Below are 6,519 nucleotides of genomic sequence, written 5' to 3' on the forward strand. Positions count from 1 at the left end.
TTAAATATAACTTTCCTGCCTTCATAAACGCACGTAATTTTAGACATTGCATTACCAGCAACCTAATGAATTTTGAACCAGTTTATTCCGTCCCCTTTTTTGGTTTTGGGCAATGAAAGGACCCTATGACCATGCAGTGCCCCGACTGCACACCACGGTCGATTTCCGACATGGGCATTCGACCTATGAGGGCGCACTGCTCCATTTAACACCTCTCCGATCTCAGCCTTTGTCTTGGAACCTCTTTGGGCGTCATGGCTTCGTTTCCCAGATAGCACCGTTGAAGTTCGAACGCCTCGTCTAATAAGTGTGGGGTGAGGAATGAAGGAAGGGCCGCGACAGAAGGTCATTCCAATTGTGTAGGTAGGCGTGCCCTCTCATAATTCCGATCTATTGATCTAACGTCACTCTCGAAAGGTACGTTTTGGTATTACGACCGCGAATTATTGGGGGCCCCGGTTTTGGGTACGTTCCTCTCCTCAGTTCGGAGGTGGTGGGAAAACGCTTCGAAGTTACGTAGCTAATAGTGCAAGTAGGCGTTTTCTTATTCGGGTCCCCGTCATTGATTTTACGCCTTGAAAGGTACGGGGTGGTATGAATTATGTCTCTCTCTCTCTCTCTCTCTCTCTCTCTCTCTCTCTCTCTCTCTCTCTCTCTCGTTTGGGTACGCGCTCGCATCGGGTACTAAAACGATGGCAGTCAGTGGGGCTTTGGGAAATGGTTTTCGTATGAATGTCTGTTTCGTTTTTAAGCAAAGTACTGAATTTCCTGTCTCCTTTTAGGTTCAAATTACTTTGATCTTCTTGCGAAGTTTAGCTGCACGGTAAATTTATACTGAAATGCAATGTATTTCACTGTACTTGCAAGATTTAAGATTTATTATTATTATTATTATTAGTTATTATATTATTATTATTATTATTATTATTATTATTATTATTATTATTGCTGCGGTTGTTATCTTATTTTGTATGATAATGTCTGGTGAACTGATTGATGTGTATTGTTTTTTTTTGCCTGGATTTAATAATAATAATAATAATAATAATAATAATAATAATAATAATAATAATAATAATAATAATAATAATAATAATAGGCTTTACATTTTTATATTCTCTCCTTGGTTATTTATTTAAGCATGAAGATAACGCAGGTACAACATATCCCTTCCTTAAAGCAAAAATTAAAATGCTATTTTAAACCAAGCACCTTTTGAACATTTGTGCTTTTTCCTATGAACAAATAATAGTGCTCTTGTTGCCAAGTTCATTTTAAACCTTTTTACATTGTAAGGGGGGAGAGGGCGCGTCTTCCAATGCACTTCTTACACTTTCCCACCCAGCGGGGGGACCTCCAGTTGCCAAAACACCTGGGCGTTGATGGGGGGGGGGAGGGGAGCCTAATGCCAGGCTAATGGGAATGTTTACGTACAATAGGTTACCTGTGCATGTATTTACCTGGCAAACTTTGAGGGGGATGCCATTAAGTGGCCGCTGTTTGTTTAGGTCTGGTTCTCTCAAAGAGACTGTGATTTTTTTTGTTGTATTTTTTGTATTTTTTTTCTCCTGTAAGTAGACAGAAGGGTGTGTGTGTGTGTGGGTGTGTGTGTTGTGGAGCATGCGCTCGTTCTCTCTCTCTCTCTCTCTCTCTCTCTCTCTCTCTCTCTCTCTCTCTCCTAGTGTTTTTTATATCTTTCTCCTATAAGTAGACAGAAGGGTGTGTGTGTTGTTTTTTTGTGAAGCATGTGGCTCGCTCGCTTCTCTCTCTCTCTCTCTCTCTCTCTCTCTCTCTCTCTCTCTCTCTCTCTCTCTCGACGCCATTTCCCTGTGGTTATGGTGTAGAGTCCTTTGTAGAATAATCTCCCTCGAAACAGTAGTGTTTTAAATGTAATCTACTTATTTAGTAGCCAACGGGCTGACAATACGTTGCGGTAAATTACTACACGTGTAGTATTAGATTGCCGATGGAACAGACTGGTACTTTATTCATTGACTGATTGATTTGTGTTTTTATTATATTTGATATATGTCTTTTATGTCATATGAGACCAGAACCCCCCGCCCCCTCCCTCACTCGTAAACGGGGACAATGGGTCTTCGCCTGTTACCATGGCACCCTCAGGAAGGGAGTTATGGCATTGGTTGATTGATCACTGATATTTATTGCTCCTTGGATCAAGCGCTTTTACCCCTCCCCCCCTCTTCCGGGAAGTAAAGAGGAAGGGGGGGAGGGGACTTTGTGGAAGGGGGAAAATTTGTCGTCGGTTCCTTCCGCCACCCATCTAACTGCGCCCCCCCCCCCCCCCCTCCAATAAACCACCCCCTTTCCTTCCATCCCCCAGCGGGGGACGGAAATGTGTTTTGCGTGTGCGTGCGTGCGTCTGTGTGTGTGTTTGCGTTGGGGGTTTGATAGGCCTAGTTGTAGGTTTGTTTTTGCCTCCCCCCCCCACCCCCTCCTCACTCTCCCTCTCACTCTCTCACTCTCTCTTGACGTTGGTACGTAGACGAGACTAGAGGATTTTGAAAATATTCTTGTTTTAGGTTTTTAACCTTAACAAAAAATCACCATAACTTAAAAAAAAAAAAAAATATTGCAATTGCAAGAAGATACAGGCAGATGTCATTGTCGTAGATCCATTTTATTATTTGATTGTCATTTTGCCTCATTTCGGTATTTTATTGTAAACGGGCCGTTTTGTTTGATTTAAAATGGCTGTATTCGTTTATCTCTGTGGCAGTTATATAGGTTGGTTGTTCCGGCCCGCAAGCGAGTGATGAGACTCTCTCTCTCTCTCTCTCTCTCTCTCTCTCTCTCTCTCTCTCTCTCTCTCTCTCTCTCTCCAATGGATGTGGGGAGGGTTACAAACCCGAAAGTTAGCTGGTGGAATAAGGAGTAAGTTTATAGCCCTGGCCACCCGTCTTCATAGAACGTAAAATTTGACGTTAATGTAGGCACTCCCAGTGCCACGTTCTCAGACTCCCCGTCCTTGAGGGGACACACACACACACACACACACACACACACACACACACACACACACACACACACACAGGCTAGGGAAAGCTGTTTGTGAACACAGAGGAAAGTGAAAACTCCGTCATCTCAGCAAGGTTAGATGAGGCTGTTGGTGGACCAGGCTATAGGTTAGATAGCAGAGTATCAGTTTGGCAAAAATGGGGAAATGAGAATATTTTTCGTAGGTTGATGGCTATTGGCAGCGGGGGTTGGAGTTTTACAGGTGTAAGTAAGGATCAGTTAAAAAAAAAAAATGTTGGATATGTCGTGGCCTGAAATATTGTATTTGAAAAGGTAAAAGTTGAATCCAATACGGGTCAAATGGTATTGTCCTGCGTGTGGATTGTAGTGGTCAAAGTGATTGTATTTGAAACTGTAAAGGTTAAAGCTAATAAAGTTAAAATGGTTTTGTTCTGCGTGTGGATTGTTGCGGCCAAAGTGATTGTATTTGAAAATGTAAAAGTTTAAGTTAGAGTTAAAATGGCATTGTTCTGCGTGTGGACTGTAGTGGCCAAAGTGATTGCATTTAGAAAAGGAACGGTATAAATGAACACAACAAAAATATTAGTATTCTACAAATACTGTCCAAGTAATGGTGCCCAGGGGGAATAATTTCGGTGCATGTGGGATGGTGTTGAAGGATTGTAGGAAGAATTGGTATTTCTGTAATTTGGAGCAGGTGAGGCATTTGATATAATCAGGGTGAATAGGTTTTGTAGTTGCGGTGAAAGAGAATCATCCTTTCAAGTTTGATTGAATGAGGTTAAGTAAATTTTTTTTGAATTTAAAATAAAATATATATATTTAAAACTTAACATGGAGTAAATCAAGTTATGTCAATATCTTTGAATTTAAAATAGAATATATATTGAAAATACAGTTTTAAGATAAGACTTCACCGGGGAGTCAGAAGATCTAAATCATTCATATCTGAAGACGTCGGTAGCACCGTTTCTCTCTTTCTTATGCTGCGATATTGAAAAATCTCTCTCTCTCTCTCTCTCTCTCTCTCTCTCTCTCTCTCTCTCTCTCTCTCTGTCGTCCCATCTTGAGGCCTTCATGTCAGAAACTTTGGCGGGATCTCCAGTATCAAAGACAACCTCGAGTCTCACCCCCTACCCTCTCGTTCCCCCTCCCCTGCCCCTCTCCCAACCCCCCAAGCACCACAAGACGTCGCTCGCCTCAGAAGCGGCTCCTTGCCTCCTCCGAGGCACTCTGAGGCGATTACGAAAGCACTAATTAAGGAGGAGATCGGAGTTGTCGAGGGCCATCATGGTGTCACCATCACTCGAGCAGTCGCCGATCGATCCTTTGTCAGCAAGAAGATATTATTATTATTAACTTTTAAATCGTGCTTATTCGGTCATATTAGATAAATTTGAAGATTCTTTTTGCATCATCGTATTATACTTGAAGATATTTTATATTTTCGTATTATGACTGAAGTTTTTTTTTTTTTGTATTATTGAATGTGTTTTATTATATACATGTTAGTGTACGCGGATTTGGTTAGCATTACCTACTTTATGGCAATGATGTTGGTCTCGTCACATGCCCCTGTTGATGGAAGCTGGTTGCTTGTAGCCAGATTGAAAAAGGTCATAAGAATTGCTTAGAACTGGAAGATTGTAAGAGTTAACACCCGCTGGAATCAGCTCTTTAAGGAAGACAGATATATATATATATATATATATATATATATATATATATATATATATATATATTAATTTCATGTCATTTCACCTGTATATTGAAGTGTAGTTCCATTGCAGATCCATTACAACAATGAATATAGCGTTACCATAAGATAATAGTTTAAAACAATATTCTGGTTCAAGAACAAATATCCCAAAGATATATATATATATATATATATATATATATATATATATATATATATGTGTGTGTGTGTGTGTGTGTGTGTGTGTTTGTGTGTGTGTGTGTTTGTGTAATATTGGTCTTTGTATATAAATTTATTTATGGAAATATTTATTTCTAATATTTTGTCCATGACAGCCTCTTGGCCAGAGCACGTTTTCTAGCCATTCCGGTATGGATTTCGCATTAGCTGCAATTTGCAAAATTAGTTTCCGTTCTAATTCCTCGGTATCATTCCCGAATATTTTATGAACACACCAAGCACTGCTATAGCCTGTAATTCACGGAACTTTGCTCATTACGGGCCGTAGTTTTGTCATTGGTTTTCACACTAGTAATTACGTAGCGCTCGTCCCGTGATATATATGAGATGAATTAGGGAGAGCACCTCAGCAATTTTTTTTTGCTCCTAATTGAGCCAAACCCCCTTTTTGGTGGATATTAATGAACCTCATTGGAAGGGCAGGACCGGGGGGCCGGGGGGGGGGGGGGCGCCTTTTATCGGACTGTAACCATGTCGTCGTTCGGGCGTGTTTTATTGTTACGACTTCGAGCTGGACTATAGGAGGGTACCAGCGGTGTTGCTGCTAAGCTTTTAGCATTTTTATTTCGTCTGGTGGTCATGTTGGGGCGTGTAGACGCCCTTCTGCTGACGAAGAAGGACAACGGGCCAGGAGGGCGGAGGGACGGTGGGATGGGGAGGGAAGGGGTATGAATTTGGGCGGGTTGGGTGGAGCATCCCCATCTCCTTAAAGGGAAGGGCGTGAGATGAAGATGGAATGGTGGTGGGGGAGGTGGGGGGTGGGAGGGGCGGGGGGAGGTAACAGAGAGGTGATACCTCTGTGTTCGCCAGGTAATCGTGTCGTTTATGAGATCAGTTTACTTAAAAAAAGAAATTGAGGTAGCGAGAGTAAACTTCCTTGCAGCATAGTACGGAGATGTTCGCCTTTCTCTCTCTCTCTCTCTCTCTCTCTCTCTCTCTCTCTCTCTCTCTCTCTCTCTGTGGGCGCAGTAGTCCAAGCTGGGTCTCTTTTGAAGACATCGTTCGGCGGAAAGTGTTTCACAGAAGTTCTAAGGCTATCGACTGTTAATTTAAAATTTCTCCTCCTGAATGTCGCTGAAGCTTTTGTATTTAACTTCTTGACAAGAGGGTTCTAGGCCTCATTATGATATTAAAAAAAAACCTGTTAAAGCTTATCTGAGAGCCAATGCCTTGTCATTTTTCGTCGAATGGGCTTTTTCTTATATGCGCGAAATATGCAGACCACATTTAAGCTTAATTTACATAATACCTTCTTACAGAGTTACCGTATACCGGCTATTTTCGCTCAGAGAGCCTACGGCAAACGCGCGCCATATTTCATTATGACACCTTTCCTGATCGTTACTTCCGTTAGATAAAGAATTTTATGTCGGGTCACTGCTGTCGAGTATGGGAAAGGCCATTGTATTATCTTTCCTTTCACATAAGATTGAATTAGTTTTGCAGTTAGATTCATGACTCAAACGGGGAAAAATAGATGGAAATTATGTTGTCATTATCTTGAGATTAATATCACCATTTGCAATTATGCTTAGAAGATAAGCACCTCTACTTCTACGCCACCTATGTTTGCTCTAGTG

This window comes from Macrobrachium nipponense, chromosome 14 (genome assembly GCF_015104395.2).
Source record: "Macrobrachium nipponense isolate FS-2020 chromosome 14, ASM1510439v2, whole genome shotgun sequence".
Lineage (NCBI taxonomy): Eukaryota > Metazoa > Arthropoda > Malacostraca > Decapoda > Palaemonidae > Macrobrachium > Macrobrachium nipponense.